Consider the following 18,275-nt stretch of genomic DNA (forward strand, 5'->3'; position numbering starts at 1 on the left):
CATTCTCTGCCATTTGGGAAATATTACTTCCTTGAGTTATACAGATCTTCAATGTTGACACATTTCATTATATGACATCATTTCATTATATGACATCCAGCGATTCTCCTGCCTCAGCCTCCTGAGTAGCTGGGATTACAGGTGCCTGCCACCGTGCCCCACTAATTTTTGTATTTTTAGTAGAGACAGGGTTTCACCATGTTGGCCAGGTTGGTCTGGAACTCCTGACCTCAAGTGATCCGCCCACCTTGGCCTCCCAAAATGCTGGGATTACAGGCATCAGCCACCGTGCCTGTCCAGTTTCATTTTTGAATAGGATAACTGTGATAGATATGACACATACTCAGGTGCTCTTTGGGGTCTTCAATCTTTTTTTTTTTTTTTTTAAGGGTACCGAAACATTTGAAACACCACCAGATGGCGCTGATGAGACTAAAGAACAGATTTTGTGTGTGTGTGAGAGAAAGGAAAAGATGGAGAGAGGGAAAATATAAAAGTGGGATCATAGTAGTGAGTTTTATGATATGAAATCTCCTAATGGCAGTGATATTTGTAGTCGCTATAGGGAAAAAGTGACAGGCCTGGGAACCTAATCAATAGGTTTCTACAATCTAAATTAAATGAGTAGATTTATGCCAAATAATATGTTGGGCTTTTTTTTTTTTTTTAACTTCCTCTAACAAAAGCTAAGCACATTCCTTGGAGGAGTTCCCTGCAGCCTCAGAAACTCAGCAGATTAAACTGAAAGGGTTCAGTCTTTTCCATTTTGTGTTGCTAATAAGATAACATGAATCTCTGAGGCTTAAAAGTGAAATTTAGGCAGAGTCGTTCCAGGAAGGAGTGTACTATAGAAACCTCACAGCCTGCAGCTTATCCTCATGGGTCCTTCGAAGCCCTAAGTGGGGAGGAGGAAGTTGGAGTGGAGGCTGCTGAGGCGGGGACGGGAGAGGTGCCTCTGGGATAGAGTTAGCTGGGTCTCTGGGTGACAAAATTGTAGAAACGGCGGAGCTTTGTGTGAGGAACTATAAACAGGCATGGGAAAACTTGGAGCCAAATTTATTTTTCTTTCAAGGGCTGTCGGAAATAGCTGACAAAGGCTAGAATTCTTTTCCAGAACTGAAGTTTTTATTGGCAATGCTCTTTTAAGGGCCGCTAATAAGAAGAAAAGCAAGAGTCTGACCTGAAGGCTGGCTACATAAGTGGGTTCATGAGCTGCTGAAGAAGTGGGTGCAGTGGGGTATCAACCCTCCCTCCCCTGCAGGCCGGGGGGGTACTCACACATTCACAGACACTTTTGGGCAACCCACTATCTCTGCACTATGCACTATGCAAGGTGCTGGAGCTACAGCGGAGACTGAAATAGACATGGCCCCTACCCTCAAGAGGACTTGTTTGACAAAACAAAGTCAATACTGAAGAAATCTAAACATTTTCATGCCAATGCCCCCACCCCCACTGTGCCCCACAACTGAGTTTTAAAGTGTTTTCCTAGTCCACTTGGCTCATCCTCCGGTAAAACATAATCAGTGCAATTGGCCAAGTCGAATGGCAGGTTTTCCACATGAAGATGAGAGTCAGCATGATACTTAAAGGGGCTCAGAAGGGTGGGGGTGCTGCTTCACCTTGACTGCCTTTCTTCTTGCCCTTCCCCCTTCCTGCCCTTCTTCTTCCTACAAATATTTATTGAGCATCTGCTAAGTGGTACGTGTTGAGACAACAAAGTTGGACAAGACATACTTTGCCTCTAGCCCGGTATGTGGAGCTTACATGTATGTAAATGACAATAAGAAGGGAATTGCAAATTGTGGTTAGAGATATGAAGAGCATAGGGGATGGGAACCAATTTGAGATAAAGATGGTCAGACAAAGTCACTATAGGAAAGTGATTTTAAGTCAGGATTTCTCAACTTTGGCACTACTGATATTTTGGGTCGGAAAATTCTTTGCTCCAGGGGACTATTCTGTGCATTGCAGAATGTTCAACAGCATCCCTGGCCTCTGACCACTGGATGCCAGTGGCACCCCCTGACTTCTTCTTATGACAAACAAAAATATCTCCCAACATTGCCAAATGTCTCTTACAGGGCAAAATTGCTCCCTTTTGAGAACCACTAATTTAACCTGAGACTTAAAAATGATGAGCCCATCCAGAGAGGATTGCACTGAGGGTTTTATAGGCCACCATAAAGAATTTGGGGTTTATTCTAAGTAGAAGGCAATCAACATTTTCCACTGGGGTGTCATTACCTACTGTGAATTTTGAAGAGATCATTCAGGTGGTGGAGTGGAGGATGGATTAACTGGAGTTGTAGAGAAAGTCACAGCAGTCATAGGTGGCTGTTGCAATTGTCCACCCAAACCCAAGAAATGATGGTGGCCTCAGTTGGGTGTTGATACTGGAGATGAGGAGAAGATTAACGTTCAACATTTTCAATGTTTCAACATTTCCAAGAACATCCAGGTCTTGCCGATGGATTTGATGTGGAGATTCCATCCCCAAGAATATCCCAACGGTGTTCTCTTCGCTCCCTGAGTTCCTGGTGCTCTGTCCGCCATGATTCTGCTTGATGGTGAGTATCTCTTAAGCAACGGTTTCTGCTCATAAACCTGGAAAGGTAGAGAAAGCAGCACTGATTAATGAATGAAGGCCAATCATGGCTAGATCCCGATACTTCACTTCCAACTTTCAAAGCCACTGGTGAGGCAAAATCCACTCAGCATCCACAATGCAGTTGAGGAATCTTGTGTTCCTCAGTATGGATTAATGGAGGCATAGTTATCTGGAAGCTCAGAGTGGGAATAAGCAAAGCTGTTGGTTTGCATGACACTTGGCCATGGGCCTCTTGACAGAAGCTGGAGGGTAAGTGACAGGCATTTGGGATGTGGGGACTGAGGCTCTTTGGTGAAAAGCAGTGTTCCCAGGAAAGTGGGTGAGCAGCAGGGACAAACTCTTAACAACATATTAGAGGCATAAGTAAGGCCTGTTAGTGAGTTTGTTTTTAATTGCACAGAACATGGTTGCCAGGATTTTAAATTGTAGTGCTCTAAGCATGTAATTAAGCGAGAAGGCTTAGTTGGCACCAGTTGGGATCCCAAGTTGTTGATGCAGCTTATGATAATGATCTTCTGATATTAAAATTCAGAAGCTGAGTGTGTGTATGTCCCTAGCCCTATTTGTATGTTTTTCTTCTGGGCCTCCAAGCTCCAGGTAAAAATAATCAGGCTCCTTAAGTGTGTTTTTCGTTGTTGGTGTGAAAATCCCTATCTAGGTCTCGGTCTGGCTTGTGGCAATGAGGTTCAGGTGAAGAGGTTTCTGGATCTGAAACAAAGGTCGATCATCTCAGCCCAGTCATGAGCCATCCCAGTCACTAAAATGCTCCATGCAATCTCTTCTTCTGCCTAAAATCACAGGATTTTAGAGCTGGGTGTGAACTGAGCAATTATCTTCTCATTTTCTATATGAGAAATCTGAGGGCTGGAGTCATGAACTGACTTCCTCAAAGCCACTCAGCTGATGCATGGCATCAAGAAATAACCAGGGGTCAGGTGCAGTGGCTCACACCTGTAATCCCAGCATGTTGGGAAGCCAAGGCGGGTGGATTACCTGAGGTCAGGAGTTCGAGACCAGCCTGGCCAACATGGTGAAACCCCCCCCATCTCTACTAAAAATACAAAATTAGCCAGGCATGGTGGCGGGCGCCTGTAATCCCAGCTACTTGGGAGGCTGAGGCAGGAGAATCACTTGAACCCGTGAGGCAGAGGTTGCAGTGAGCCAAGATCATGCCACTGTACCACTGCACTCCAGCCTGGGTGACAAGAGAAAAACTCTGTCAAAAAAAAAAGAAAGAAAAAATAAAGAAAGAAAAAGAAAGAAAGAAAGAAAAAAGAAAAGAAAAGAAAAAAGAAATCAGGCCTGGAACCCAGTGCAGAGTCCCTTCTTGTGTAACCCCGAGGTCCCTCGCTGAGCTCCAGAGCAGTTTCTCTCTCACCCTCCCTCCCCTACCTCCTTCCATATAAATTTGCACCCTCTTTGAAATCAGTGGCTTGTTTTCCCAGTCTTTCTGCCGGAAGTGTGATGGCGACCCTGCTGCAGAGGTTTCACGGAGAGAGAAGGGGAGCATCACAGCTCGGTAACCAAAATGCAGTGTGAAATGGTAGGAGACAGTTCACTCTTCAAGTCATCACGGAGCCATTTCACCTGGCAAAGGCAGCTTACTTAGTGGACCGTAATGGCCTGAAAGAGTTCCTGCCCCTCCCTGAAGTGAGCAATTTCCTCTGTTCAGCTCTGTCTGCACCGGCCCATTACATCCTAAACACACGGTGCGTTTACCTAGCAATTATCTGGGTGGGAGCCAGCCCTTTCAAGAGGTCCTCTTTGATCCTTCCTAGGAATATCCTGGGAGGTAAGTGGGCAGATGGAGGGCCTCTTGCTGGAGGAGGGAAAGTAAGGCACACAGAGGGTTCTAAGAGTGTCCCGGAGTCAGGACTGGGTCTCTGGGACCCCTGGCCACCTAGCCCCCACCCCTGCGTTCTGCCCTCTTGGACTTCGCTGCTGCCCTGGCAGGTAGAGGACTTTAAAGAATCCCAGCTTGCTCCTCCCCAGGCCAATGAAGGAGGTGCTTCTTATTAGAGGTGGATAAAGGTAACGTGCCTGAGGATCTTTGGGATGGAAAAGCTTTTGTGCTCATTCGAGGTCCTGGATATCCTGGATGCCCTACTTTCAAATGTTCTGTCCTACCTGCTTGTAAGTTCATGTACTTATTGAAATTTATATTCTGATTTTTGGTTCCGAAGATAGAGACATTACCCTTATTTGGAAATAGAATTCTTCACCCCCACTAGCTGGTATGCAGTGTTGGACCACACAAAACCCTCTCTAGAAAGAACAGAATCAACTCAATCACACCAGCCTGTCATCTAGGGAGCCTGCAATGGGGCTGAGCAAGGACTTGGGAACCAGTTCTGAGTTTGAATCTCAGCTCCCAGCACCATAATTAGGGTGTTTTCTAACTTCAGCTTCCATGGCTCCTCCCTGCACTCCTGTTTCAGAGCACTCGCCTCCAGGCTCTCCTTTCAATATTTGGTGCTTGCCTCGGGGCCTTTGCAAGCATGCTTCCTTTTCTCTGGAATGCTCTTCCCTGTGAGAGCCACAAGCCTACCCCTTCCCTTCTTTAGATCCTTGCTCAATGCCATTGTAGCGCCGTCATTTGTCTGGGGTAATACGCGAGCTTTGTTGTCTCACACCAGGGAAATCAAGGACGCAGCTGCACAAGAAGTGAGTTTAAGAGCAGACGTTTAATAGGCGAAAGAAAGAAAAGAGAATAGTTCTCTCTCCTGCAGAGAGAGAAAGAAGGACTCCTGAGTGGGTTTTCTGGTTCTGTGGTGAAATGCACGGAGTTTTATAGGCGAGCTTGAGGAGGTGGTGTCTGATTTACATAGGGCCTGCGAGATTGGTAGGACCAGGTGCACTATTCGCATGGCGCACAAAGAAGCTGGCCATCCCACCCTAATCTTTTATTACACAGGTGGAGTCTCCACCTGGCTGGCATGGGTTGCCTGCCTTTCTACTTCACATGTGGTGACAAAGAAAAGGGAAGAGGGAACCTCCATGTTGAACACACCTGGCCCCCAGGTAGCCTTTTCCTATAATAGGCACAGCTGCCGGCATTTACCTATGCAAGCTTCCAGCTTGCTTATTTATGTCTGCAGATCAATTTTACAGGTGGCTGTTTGTTAGAAAAGAAATGATTTGGGGGCTGCTTTTTGTTAAAAGGGAAGCCTGAGGACTCTCTTACCCTCACCAACTGCCTAAATAATTTCTTTTTAGCTTCTTTATTACCATCATGTGGAGGCTTTCCATGACCACTCTCTCTAAAACTGCAACCCTCCCTTCCCTCTCTCCATCATCTCCCTTGTTTTATGTCTCTCAATAACACTTATCTCCCTCTGGCATTTCATATAATTCACTTGTACTTTTTGTTGATTGTCTGTCTGCCCCAACTACAATGAAAGCTCCATGAGGGCAGGGATTTTTGTTGCCTTTATTCATTGCCATATCCCCAGAGTCCAGAACGGAATCCAGCCCCTTGCTAGGAGCTTAACAAATATAAATGAATACATAAATTTGAGCAAGTAACTTACCAAGCTCATGTCCTGTCTCTCTTAAAAGGATGGCATGAGAATTAAATACAACTTAATTGCTATAGGGAAAAATAATTGCCAACATATATTGAGTGCTTATTCAGTGCCAGCTTTTAAATGTGCTAAGTGCTTTACATAAATCACCTTATTTAGTCCCCACAAAAATCCTATGAGGCGAGTATTCTTTTAACCTTCATTTTACAGGTGAGGAAACTGAGGCTTAGAAAAGTTGGGTCACCTATTCGAGGTCACGCAAAATTCAGACCCATATTTGTTTGAGCTCAGAACCAGTACTATTTTTTTTCTTTTCTTTATGATTTTAAGTTTTGGGGTACATGTGCAAGATGTGCAGGTTTGTTACATAGGTAAATAGGTAAACGTGTGCCCTGGTGGTTTGCTGCATCTATCAACCCGTCACCTAGGTACTAAGCCCCACATGCATTAGCTATTTATCCTGATGGTCTCCTTCCCCCACTGCCCCCAACAGGCCCCAGTGTGTGTTGCAGAACCAGTACTATTGACCCCGACAACATATGGGCAGGGCCTTGTGTGTAACCATAGCTTGGCTAGTGCTAATTCTCTTCTCCAAAGCACATAGCGCAGCAGACCTGCACTGTCTGTCTGGCCTCTTCTTTTGGGAGCCTGTTCCTTCTACTGAAACCTGACATCTTGGAAGCATCCCCTGGTCTCAGGAGGCAGTGTGGTGTGGCAATGAGATGGCAAGTTTATTAACTGGGTGAGCTAGGTTCTGACACCTCCTTTGCCCCCAAATTACTGTGTGATCTTGGGCAATTGCTTCCCCTCTGTGGGCCGGGTTCTGATGGTATAATGAGCACTGAGGTCCCTCCCAGCTTGAACAGTGCTGGGACTATTGGAGGACTCCACAGGGGTGTGTGGTGTGTGACTCATCTCAGAGGATCCTGCCCCCTGGCTGTGGCCTTGGCCCAGATCTGCTCATGAATGTAGAGTCTCCTGCTTTGATGATTGCTGGGCTTTCCCTCCCACACCTCTTGAGCTTGAATTTCAGGTTGCTGGATTTGAGTGGGAGGTTGGAGGAAGTAACCTTCTAGTGATTTTCTAATCCCTTCTCTAGGGGAAAGCCCAAGAGAAAGAAAAGGAAGGCATGAGAGTCATTCCCACCCAACATGGCACAGAGTCATTGCAGGAAATACAGTTCTCTCTGGGGAGCCCAGCACCCTGCAAACCTCAGGGACTGCTATAGCAAAGGACATCTGCCCAACAGCCTCTTTCCCATTCCCCAGACCTGCCTTCTGCCAAAAGCATCCCAAGGATCCCCTTCTTTGCTGACCCTAAAACTGTCTCACTTGAATTTCAAGTTCTTTTGTTGTTGTTTGTTTGAGACAGGGTCTCACTCTATCACCCGGGCTGGAGTGCAGTGGCATAATCACAGCTCACCGAAGCCTCGACCTCCCAGGCTCAATTGATCTCTGCACTTCAGCCTCCTGAGTAGCTGGGACTACAGGCACATGCCACCACCCCCGGCTAATTTTGGTATTTTTTTGTAGAGAAGGGTTTTCGACATGTTGCCCAGGCTGGTCTCAAACTTCTGGGCTCAATTGAGGTGCACACCTCGGCTTCCCAAAGTGGTGGGACTACAGGTATGAGCCACCATGCCAGAACGAGTGTCAGGTTCTAAATTGAGAAATCATTTCTTTCTCCTTGTGAAATGGAGGATGAATAAGCCAAGCTAGACAATGGCTTGCGTTGTTTTCCTCAATTCATTTATTCATTCATCCATTCATTCAACATTTATGTGCTAGAATCCTTGCCAGGAACTAAAAGAGGAAATTAATTGGGTCCTGGCAAACTTAAATTGGGTAATTGGTAATTTGAAGAGAATTTAATAAAGAGACTATTTTCAAAGGGGAGGGCAGAGTGCAGGAAAACAAGGGATAGTGCCGTCTCCTGGAGCCAGCAACATCAGGAAGATATTATCAAGCCTAGGCTGAAGGGATAAAGGGAGAGACAATTCCCAGAATCCAGAAGCAATGAGTCAGGTGGAGAGGGCCACCGGGCAGAAGCTGTGCTTTGGTTGAAGGGCTCATCTAGCTGGTGAAATGATGACCTTGACCTTGACTTCACCCTCTTCTCTGCAGTGGCTGAATTCCATTTATGTATTTACTACAGGTCAGCCTCCTGGGGCTCACAGGAGGGCAGAGAAGGGCAGGGAGGAGATATGGAAGAAAAAACAGATGACTTCTAGCACAGAAACCAGACAGTTTCTGTCCCCAAGGAGCCTGCATACAGTGGGGGAGCAGCAGTGCAAAGCTGAATAAATGCTTTAATAAAGATATGAACAAAGTATAAGAGGAGCACAGGTGTTAGGAAATGAGCTGTCAGAAAGGGGTTAATGTGCCTGAAGGTGAGGGAGACAGTTGGTTCCAGGGAAGAAGATCCAGAGGAATTGGTTCTCAAAGGCTGATTAGGCTTCTTCAAGGAGGTAATGTCTAAACTGAGATTTGCAATATCAACAGAAATTAGCCAGGAGGAGTCCAAACATGGTGAAAAACATATGTAAAAGCTGGAGGTTGAAAGAGAGTATAGAACTCTTTGGGAAACTGTAAGTGAAGAATAAAGAGTGTAAGGTGTGTGGGGGGTGGGCGGGAGATGAAGTGGAGTAGAGAAGAAGGACCCAGGGATGAAGAATTATTTTGCCTGACTAAGGACTTTGAGAATGTGTCTAAGGCCAGTGGTAAGTTTTTAAAAGGTTTTCATCAGAAGAGTGGTAGCATTGTGTTTATGTTTTAGAAAATCACTTTGATTGAGGGGAAAAGAGTGGGTTAAAGGCAGGTGGATTAGAAAGAATATTGTTTTTGTAAACTAAATGAGAGATGACAGCAGCCCAAAGTAAACTGGTAGAAGAGGGGATGGAAAGAGGTATTAAGAAGTCAAACTGGATGGGATTTGGGGATTGAATATAGGAATTTAGGAAGACTTTAGTTCTGGGGAGATGGTGATATGGTTCACTGAGATAAGGAGCTTAAGAGAAGGAACAATGTGTGTGTGTGTGTGTGTGTGTGTGTGTGTGTGTGTGTGTGTGTGTGTATTGAGGAGAGTGAATCACGGTGGAGAAGATGTAGGGGATTGATAAATTATCGGTTTAGAGCATATTGAAGTGATGATACTAGGAGGATAACCAAATAGACCTGTTAGTGCTTTCTTTTTTGAGATGGAGTCTCGCTATGTCGCCCAGTCTGGAGTCCAGTGACTATTCACAGGCATGATCATAGTGAACTGCAACCTTGACTTCCTAACCTCAAACAATCCTCCCTGCACAGCCTCTTGAGAAGCTAGGATTATAGGTGCACACCACCATGGCTGGCTCTGTTAGTGCTTTGGACAAGCTGTTTAGAAGAGGTCTGGATGGACGCTATGGATTTGAGAACCATCAGATGCAAACGATGATTGCAGCAATGGAGTCCATGAGATCACTGTGGAAAGAGCTTAGAGTGAGGAGAATAGAACACTATAGAATGCTGACTTTTAAAGGATGGCCGGAGGTAGAGGAACTCAGGGGATGAAGGAGTGGCCTGAGAAGAAGGAAAAGAACTTAGACAGAGTGGAGTCAACAGCCAAAGAGAATATTGAGTTCTAAGGGGAAGCAAGAGGAGGAGTAACATGTCAAAACATTGCTGAGTGGCCCTGTGCACAGGAGTTAGTTAACAGTATGATTAGCCTTTCTCTTTCTGAGTCTTTTAATCAGATAGATAAGAAGCATTTCCTGGGCATCTACAGTATGCTTATTATGGGCTACATTATGTCCCCCCTACAAATTTATAGGTTGAAGTCGGAACCTCCTGTACCGCAGAATATGACTGTTTGGAGGTAGAATCTTTATCTGTCTGCTTGGGCTGCCGTAACACTATCCCACAAACTGGGTGGCTTAAACACCAGAAGTGTATTTTTTTTCTCAGTTCTGGAGACTGGAAGTCCCAGATCAAGGAGTAGCAGGGTCCATTTCTGATAAAGGCTCTCTTCTTGGGTTGTAGATGACTGCCTTCTCTCTGTGTCCTCACATAGTGGATGGAGAGTGAGTGATGTCTCTTCTTTCTTTATTTTTATTTTTTAAGACAAGGTCTGGCTCTATTGCCCAGGCTGGAGTGCAGTGGCGCAATCTCAGCTTATCGCAACCTCTGCCTCCTGGGCTCAAACCATCCTCCCACCTCAGACCTCCTGAGTAGCTAGGATTACATGCATGCGACACCATGCCTGACAAATTTTTGTATTTTTTGTAGACAGGGAGTTTTGCTGTGTTGCCCAGGCTGGTCTGGAACTCATGATTTCAAGCAATCTGCCTGCCTCGGCCTCCCAAAGTGCTGGGATTGCAGGCATGAGCCACTGCGTCCAGCAGATGTCTCTTCTTATAAGGACACTCATCCTATCAGAGAACGGTTTCACCCTCATGACCTCATCTGACAATAATTAATTCCCAAAGGTCCTATCTCCAAATGCCAGCAATATATGAATTTTAGTGGGGATACAAGCATTCAGTACCTAACATTTCCCAATATTTGTTCTCTGATCTGTGATAACAGAAGTTTCAGCTGGGCACTTTGCCACATAACTAAAGATATTTCTGGGCCAGGTGCAATGGCTCACACCTGTAATCCCAATACTTTGGGAGGCTGAGGCAGGAAGATTTCTTGAGCCCAGGAATTTGAGACCAGCCTGGGCAACACAGCAAGACTCTGTCTCTACAAAAGAAAAAAGAGAAGAAAAAAATTAGCCAGGTGTGGTGGTGCACGCCTGTAGTTCCAGTTGCTTGGGAGGCTGAAGTAGGAGGATCACTTGAGGTGGGAGGAAGGTACCACTGCACTCCAGCCTGTGTGACAGATCAAGACTCTGTTTCTTAAAAAAAAAAAAAAAGAAAAAAAATACATATTTTGTTAGAGCATATTGAAGTGATGATACTAGGAGGATAACCAAATAGACCTGTTAGTGCTTTTTTTTTTGAGATGGGGTCTCACTATGTTGCCCAGTCTGGAGTCTAGTGGCTATTCACAGGCATGATCACAGTGCACTGCAACCTTGACCTGCTAACCTCAAACAATCCTCCCTGCTCAGCCTCCTGAGAAGCTAGGATTACAGGTGCACCCCACCATGGCTGGCTCTGTTAGTGCTTTGGACAAGCTGTTTAGAAGAAGTCTGGGTGGAAGCTATGAATAAATATATATATAAATATATATAATATATATAAATATATAAAAATATATATAATATATAAATATATAAAAAATATATAATATATAAAATATATAATATATATGATATATAAATATATATATTATATATGATATATAAATATAATATATAAATATATATATAAATATAAAAATATATATATATATATTTCCCAGTCTCCTTTGTAGTTGGGTGTGATCACGTGACTAGGCTCTGGCCAATAGAATGTGAGTGGAAGTGATATGTACAGCACCGCAATGGTACCCACATAAGGAAAGAGGCATATTCTCCCCTTTCACCCTTCTTTCTTTCTTGCTGCCTGGAAGGGCAGACATGTGGTGGGAGCTGGAACAGCCATCTTAGACCATAGGATGGAAACCTTGTGTTGAGGATGGCAGAACATGAAGCTAGAAAGAGCCTGTACACCAGACACCATGTGGGCACTCTATCAACCAGGACTGATTTTACGTGGACTATTACTTATTTAATCCACTATTATTTTGTTTCTTATGATAACAAGTAAATGGCTATTCTAATATGTCTAGGATGGGGCTAAACCATGGTAGAATCTCCGGTTTGTACTGTGCACAATGGGCCCCATCCCATTGTGCTATTATCATGTGCTAGGTATTGTGTTAGGTCTGTGTTATATATTAGAATTATTTTATCTAATTCTCCCAATGGCTCTGTAAGGTAGGCATTATTAGCCCTGTGTTAATGTTGAGGAAACTAGGCTTCAAAGAAGTTATGTCATTTACCCAAAAGAGCTCTATCAGTAGGTGACAGAGTCAGGGGTTGAATCTAGGTCAGTGGTTCTTAACCAGAGGCAATTTTGTCCCCCAGGAGACATGTGGCACTGTTGAGAAATTTTTGGTTGTCACAAGTAGGAGTGGGGAGGGATGCACTCAAGGGTAGCAGGAATGCTGCTGAACATCTAAATATGCACAGGACAGGCCTCACAGTGAGGAATTATCTGGCCCCAAATATCAACTGTGCCAAGGCTGAGAACCCTTGAGGACCCATCTACGAAAAGCTCAGGCTCCTTCCATTACACCAAATTGGGAAATGGAAGTTAAAGAGGAAGTTATGAAAAAAGATACAGAATAATGTCATGAAAATAATATTTCAGGAAGCTAAACCTGGAGTGGTGAGAAAGATGAGCTGGAGATGGGAGAAACTGAAGCTAAGAAGACTATTATTGGAAGCCACAGACTGGTCCAAGTGAGAGGCAGGAAGGACCTAGAGGGGTGGATGGCTGAGGTCCATAAAGGGAAGACAAGTGCCAGTGGCAAGAACTTGACTGAGAGCAGGTAGAGGATGCAAGAGGCAGGGAGAAGTGAAGGCAGACAAGGCAGTGGTGATTTCTCTTCTCCATGTGCATCCCCTCTTCCTCCCCTTCCTCTCCTCTTCCTCCTCCTCCCCTTCCTCCTCCTCCCCTTCCTCCTCCTCCCCTTCCTCCTCCTCTTCCTCCTCCTCCTTCTCAACCCTCCTCTTCCTCCTTTCCCCTCTTCCTCTTGTTCCTCCTCCTCCTCTTCATCCCCTCCTCCTCCACTTCTTCCTCCTTTTCCCCCCATCCCTCCCTCTTCCCCCTCTTTTCCCTACAGCCCCCTGCCCCATTGGCATCTGCTTCTATCTTCCTTCTCACTAACCCCTTTCTCTAATGGGCATGCTCTGTTTTCCGCTGACCCCTAGTTCTAGGCCATGGGTCCCACCCCCATCAAATGCAACATGGAAAAATCTTGGTTTCCTCAGCTTTGTTTGCTGTGACAAGAAAGAGTAAGCTCCCACAGTGACAGCAACAGACTCTGACACATCTTTTCAATCTTACTTCTCTTTCCGTTTTCTTGAAAACTTTTGGCCTTAAAAACTTTGACCAGTGTGTAGGATTGTTATAGAGACAGACAAGTGGTCCAGGAAAGAACCTCAGGGAATTTCTGACATGAGGGAAGAGGAAGGAAATCCTTTGTCTCACTTTTGTTGTTTCCTTTGGAGTGTTTTCCAAAGGACACTGGCCGGTTGACAAGGCATCCCAAGGGCTTTGGGGCTGGCCCTTCCTTTTCCTTGTGCCTGGTCTATGTCTGTCCTTGTAGCCTGGTGCCTGCTTCAGGGCTGGGAGCTGGGGTTGCCAGATGTGCTCTGAGCACTGCTGGCGGAAGCACTTGTGTTTGGCTTCTATCTCTGCTTCCCTGCCCTTCTCTACCCCAGGTCCTGAGTAGCCCTGTTGAAAGGCCAGTGGCATCTCATGCCTTCAGAAAAGTTTAGACAATAAAGAGGCTGCAATGATGAGCTGATTGCTTTCAGGCTGACAGCTAAAGTCTGTGACAGCCTGATTGCTTTCAGAGCTGACAGCTAAAGTCTGTATCGGCACTGAGTCAACCATCCAGAGGGAAGGTGAGCACCTTCCAGCTAATGCTGGGTTCCCAGCTTCTCCCACTGGCTTGTGAGACATGCTATGTCCATTTCATCTCTTCTCTCCCTTCAGCCTGTGTGCATTCCTCTCCTCTGGGCCCATTGCTCACCTGCTCTCATTCTGTTCTTTAGTATTCTGTTCCCTCTCTCATCCCACCCTATCTTCAATGAGAGCCAGGCCTTGGAGAACGGAGGGAAGTCCAAGTTCCCCTTTGGCTTCTGGCTCCCAGTGTCCCCTTTCTGTGCCCTTTGCTCGCCCTCTTTCCAGGATCTGCCTCCTCCATGCTTCTCCACCCGTAGCATCACCACCTATTTCTAGGAAGGATTTGGATACGTCATGTGTATCTTCAGCAGCCTCATGGCATGATGTTTTGGAACACACATGCACTTGGGAACTTAGTAGCTTGGGTTGGAATCTGGGCCCTGTTCCTTACATACAACTTTGAATATGTTAACAAAAGTCTCCATGGGCAAGTTTCCTCAATCTGTAAATTGGGGCTAACAGTATATATCATGCGATTGTGAGGATTAAATGAGTAATGCATGTAAATACTTTGGACAGTGCCTGGCACTTGAGGAGGTTTTTTTTTTGTTTTTTTTGTTTTTTGAGACAGAGTCTTTCTCTGTCCCCCAGGCTGGAGTGCAGTGGCGCAATCTCGGCTCACCGCAACCTCCACCTCCTGGGTTCACGCCATTCTCCTGCCTCAGCCTCCCCAGTAGCTGGGACTACAGGCGCATGCCAACACGCCCGGCTAATTTTTTGTATTTTTAGTAGAGACGGGGTTTCACCGTGTCAGCCAGGATGGTCTTGATCTCCTGACCTTGTGATCCACCCGCCTCGGCCTCCCAAAGTGCTGGGATTACAGGCTTGAGCCACCACGCCCGGCCGAGGAGTTTTATAAAAATTAGGTATTACTACCATATGAATATAAATGAATGTGCTATACCTCAATAAGGAAATCGGTGAGTAGGAGAGGCCCCCTTCCATGCCATGGCAAGCTCAATCAAGGGCCACCATGGGGTGACCAGGCTGTGGGAATGGCCAGATCCGTGCCTGCTGCCATCAGCATGGCCAGGTGAACGTTGGTGATGACCAGAAAAGGCTGAGCCAAATGCTCAAATCAGCACAGTGGGCTTGAGACTTTGGGAGCCACTGTGGAGAAGAAGAGCACAGTTGAGATAGGGAATGGGAGGTAGGTTCTGCACAGGCAGGGGTGATGTCATTCCTCCTGTCACTGGGCTGCAGGGTGAGCATCAAGCCAGCCATGCAGGAGAACGGAAAGTGCACACTGCTGTAGGAGGGGTGTGTGCATGGCCAAATGGAAGACATGCTGCTTCCCTAGGAACCTGCTAGCAGACTGGTAGGAGGGACCACAGTGTGTGGAGGGCTGATTGCCAATAAAAACCATTTCGTTGTCACCTCCCTCCATATCCTGTGCCCTTGTTCAGGTCCTCAATGCAATTCATAGGCTTTTCTTTCCCCTCCCAGGAAAGGTCCCTGGGCAAAGCCTCTGACCACAGCCACACCTGAAGGTGTGTGAATTATAGTTTTCTATGTGTCTTCTTTGCTTTCTCTAAAAGGGAGGGGTGGAAAGCTTTTTATTTTTATTTTTATTTTTTTGACAGGGACTCACTCTGTCTCCTAGACTGGAGTGCAGTGGTGTGATCATAGCTCACTGCAGTCTCTGCCTCCTGACTCAAACGATCCTCACACCTCAGCCTCCTAAGTAGTTGGCACTAATAGGCACATGACCTCCATGCCCAGCTTTTTTTTTTTTTTTTTTTTTTTTTTTTTTGGAGAGATGGGGTTTCTCCATGTTGCCCAGGCTAGTTCTGACTTTTATGAAAGACATGGTATCATTACCCAGCAGGATGACAGATGTTAGAGATCCAGGACCTCCTCCTGGTGCTCCCTGGCTCAGTGGTGGGGCTATCTTCCCAAGGGAGTGGTGGCAGATGGCACACAGGGTTCCCCTGCTCAAGGCTTTGGGGGCTCTGTTCCTCCTGGGGCATCACTCACATCTGCAGTCCCAGGAGTTGCACAGGGTGCAGATTTGCCTGGGGACCCCAGCCTCAATTGGGGTCAAAGGGACTCTGACACAGGATCCCTTCCTCCCTGTTCTTGGCTCTCTTTTGTGAAGAGCTGTGGGTGGAGAAAGGTGACCATGGGGACTGAGAGCAATCAAATTGAAATGCAGGGCTAAGAGGCCATTGCTTTGGGCAGAAAGAGAAAATTCATAGCAGAGGGAAGAGCAGGTCTCAAGCTTCCCCACCACCCCCCATGTCCCTGGTCTCACCTCAAGCTTCAGAGGGCAGGATCCTGCCTTGGAGATGATGTACCAACACAGCTACCTCCCCACCAGTTCATTAGGAAGACAAATACCTGAGCCAAATTCCTTAGGATTTGCCAAGAACCAATTCCTTAGGATTCTTTTTTTGGCAACTTCCATAGTATTGCCAAGCTAATGGAAGGATCCCAGGGATATATCTGATACCCGGAGCAATAGGAAAAGCGGGAGCCCACAAGACGATCAGTCAGGTGTGTGCACCTAGCACAGTGGCAATGCCCAATGTCCTGATATAGACCTTTGTTGTTCCCCTGGGCTCAGGAGGAACCATAATGCCAAATGACACAGTCATATGGAAGGGCAGGGCTGCAGCCACAGTGACTCAGCAGGAAAAGAGTTAGTTCCCCACAAGGATCTAGCTTGAGGAATATCTGAGGCCAGAGTGTAGTGGTTGGTCTGTTTGCTTTTACACTCTGCAACCCATTTATTGATAAAAGTGTTGTGTTTTTCAGTGTTAAGTAAAACGCTATGCAAAAGTATCCTCAAGCCAAGTCCCCTAGCTCCAGGGGTGATTATCAAAATAATGCCAGAAATTAATCCTTTTATGCAAGGATGTCGATGAGGTCCTGGAGTCCAGGGGAAGGGGCCTTGGGTGGTTCAGGGTAGTGCCATTTACCAGCCTGGAAGAAAAGCAGTTTAGTATTTTCAACAATCTATATTGATACACACGTGTTGGCTGAATGTCAGCCCTGCCTAGCCCTCACCTCAAACTGAAGCTTTATTACATAAGCATTGTGGTACTTACTCTTGCCTGAATATTGAAGAAACCCCATTCCTCATCTCCAAATCCCTCATATGGCTCTTTCTCTAACGTGAGTTTCAGAAGACTCTGAAGTGTGAGAAATCTCTCTGCTTTGACCAGTCTTTTGGGCAAGACCTCATGTGTCAATAAGGGTGTGTCTCCTTCCTTTCCAGCTCAGTCCCAACTATTTTCTTTCATACAACACGTACTGTCCAGTGGAACTTCTTGCTCTTTCTTTTCACACACACCCTAAGCGTTCATGTCTGTAAGCCTTTGCTCTCTCAGTTTCCTCTACCCGGATGCCTTTTTCTCTTCTCTCCTTGTGTCCAACTCATGGTCATCCTTTAAGGCCTTTGCAAATGCCACCTTTTCCATGAAAGTCTCCAACTATTCCTCTCTTCATAAATGATCTCTCTCTGTCCTGTGACATCTTAAAACAATTTTTTAAAACTTCAGTATGGCACTTTAGAATTTTGTCGTCATCATTACTGACATCATCAACATCATCATCATTTGGCAGGATTCATTGAGAATCTACTACGTGCCATGAAAATATTCTGTGCTCTACAGTCTCATTTGCTTTTCTGTCTTGTAAAAATAATTATGTATGTATGTATGTATGTATGCATATTTTCTTCCTTTCTAGCATACAGTAATAAAGGAAATGGAATTTGGAATCAGATTTGGGTTTGGACCCGAGTTCCATTATTTGGTTGTAGGACTTTAGGCAAATTACTCGGGCTTCCTAAGCTTCAGCTTTCTTGTTGGTAAAACACTGATAATAACACTTACCTCATAAGGGGTAATTGTATTACATCAAATAATAATAATAATTGCCAGCATTTGTTCAGTGCATATTATATGCTGGGCAGTGCTCCAAGTACCAATTCTGTATTATTTTAATAATTTAAATCCTCACAGTAACCCTATGAAATAACTAATAGTACCCTTACTGTATGGAGGGAGAATCTAAGGCAAAGAAGCCAATCAGTGGAAAGCTAGAATAAGAATTTTTACTTCAGAATCCTCACTTTTATTTTATTTTTTTTTAAACTGAGTCTCACTATATTGCCCAGGCTGGAGTGCAGTGGCACTACCTCGGCTCACTGCAACCTCTGCCTCCCGGGTTCAAGCAATTCTCCTGCCTCAGCCTCCCGAGTAGCTGGGACTACAGGCGCCCGCCACCATGCCTGGCTAATTTTTGTGGAGATGGGGTTTCACCATTTGGCCAGGCTGGTCTCAAACTCCTGACCTCAAGTGATCTGCCCACCTCGGCCTCCCAAAGTGCTAGAATTACAGGCGTGAGCCACCGCGCCTGGCCAGAATCCTCCCTTTTAATCATTACCAACAACTGCCTCTGTAGGGTGGATGATACCTGGCCTGGGCTGGATATTGTCTGGACAGTACATAGCCCAGTATCTGGCAAGTATTTC

General features: G+C 45.7%; 1 long non-coding RNA gene across 1 annotated transcript; it reads right to left on the bottom strand.

Annotated features, from left to right (window-relative positions):
• Positions 1–2,463: 2,463 nt before the first annotated feature.
• Positions 2,464–16,208, bottom strand: LOC116456223 (uncharacterized). Its single transcript, XR_004244572.1, has 4 exons — positions 16,050–16,208; positions 14,700–14,905; positions 10,764–10,856; positions 2,464–2,607 (listed from the first exon to the last, which is right to left on the bottom strand). It is a non-coding gene; the product is annotated as an uncharacterized LOC116456223 (long non-coding RNA).
• Positions 16,209–18,275: the final 2,067 nt, after the last annotated feature.

The sequence above is a fragment of the Hylobates moloch genome, unplaced genomic scaffold, assembly GCF_009828535.3.
Source record: "Hylobates moloch isolate HMO894 unplaced genomic scaffold, HMol_V3 SCAFFOLD_16, whole genome shotgun sequence".
NCBI lineage: Eukaryota > Metazoa > Chordata > Mammalia > Primates > Hylobatidae > Hylobates > Hylobates moloch.